Source organism: Fulmarus glacialis, unplaced genomic scaffold, assembly GCF_000690835.1.
Source record: "Fulmarus glacialis isolate BGI_N327 unplaced genomic scaffold, ASM69083v1 Scaffold48929, whole genome shotgun sequence".
Taxonomy (NCBI): Eukaryota; Metazoa; Chordata; class Aves; order Procellariiformes; family Procellariidae; genus Fulmarus; species Fulmarus glacialis.
The window spans coordinates 3,236-4,483 of NW_009233524.1; the positions used below are offsets into that span (position 1 = coordinate 3,236).

The window sequence follows — 1,248 nt, forward strand, 5'->3', positions numbered from 1 at the left end:
TAGGCCTGTGCATCATTGCTTTATCTTACATGTTTGATTTTAAAAGTATTGCTCTTGATCTCCTGAATCATGGTCTATCCTGGAAAATTCTGTTACTAAAAAGATGTATTAGTATACAATTTCTGTAATTCTTACTCATGATGGAAGTTCATTGTAGATGACTGAATACTTTTATTATCAGTAAGACATAAATACATTAATTGAACCTATTTATTTGCATACATTACTTAATAACACTTTTATTAGCTGTTAGCAATTCCATTAACACTGTTGGGTCATTAACTTTGATACCACAGACAAGTACAATTTTGTTATAATCAAGAAAGTAATAAAAGGATAGTTTGTGCACCACAGGACAACTTACAATAACAGTAAAGTCTAATGAATTCTATTATTCACTCTGTCCTTCTAATGGCCGAGTTTAGATTATGATATCAAACATCTGGGGAGTGAAACAGATAAGAGAGGGGGCATTCTGTCCTAATACAGCATTTACAGTGTGCACTCAAGAGATAGGAATGAAGGTATAGAAAATAAGCAGATTCCCATGGGTGAGGTAGATGTGATTCTGTGATGACAATATTTTGAGTCTCAGAGGAAACCTATTCTTCAGTATGATTGTGAGTCAGCAAGATTACCCTCAGCTAGATTTTACTTTGACTATTGTTACAGCATGAGATCTCACTGCTGGGTTTTTAGGTTTATATGAAGAGGAGTCCAAAAAAGAAATTGTGGATTTATCCAAGATGTGCAGACAGCTTTGTTTTCCCTCTGTATGTGTTGGCATTAGGCTTGGCACAGGTTCCCTTGAAACAAGAAAGGTTAGTGAGGCTATGAAATCCCACTGTTCCCACCACGTTTGCACCCACCCATGTCTTATCACAGCCCTTTTGGAACTTTGTGTGCTGAATAAGATTTCAGCAAAAGGTTAGAGTAACATGAAGTGGTGAGACCTGATTAGGACCTGCATTAGGACCCGCATTACAGTGAATAGATATAGGATGGCTTTCCAAGGACTTGTCAGTTTTAAGGTTGGAAAGAAGCTCTGAATTCTAGAATATAGGGAGGGTGGAGGGTGCAATAATTTTGGAAATCTCTTAGAAATTTGTGTGTTTTGTAAGAACAAAAAGGGGCGGCCGGTTAGCTCAGTCGGTTAGAGCGTGGTGCTAATAACGCCAAGGTCGTGGGTTCAATCCCCCTACAGGCCACATGTGGTTTTGCTTCAGGGCACTGGGGCGATTGGTGGAA

At 38.5% G+C, this 1,248-nt stretch overlaps 1 non-coding gene across 1 annotated transcript; it reads left to right on the forward strand.

Moving 5' to 3' along the window:
* Positions 1-1,134: 1,134 nt before the first annotated feature.
* Positions 1,135-1,208, forward strand: TRNAI-AAU. Its single transcript has one exon. It is a non-coding gene; the product is annotated as a tRNA-Ile (tRNA).
* Positions 1,209-1,248: the final 40 nt, after the last annotated feature.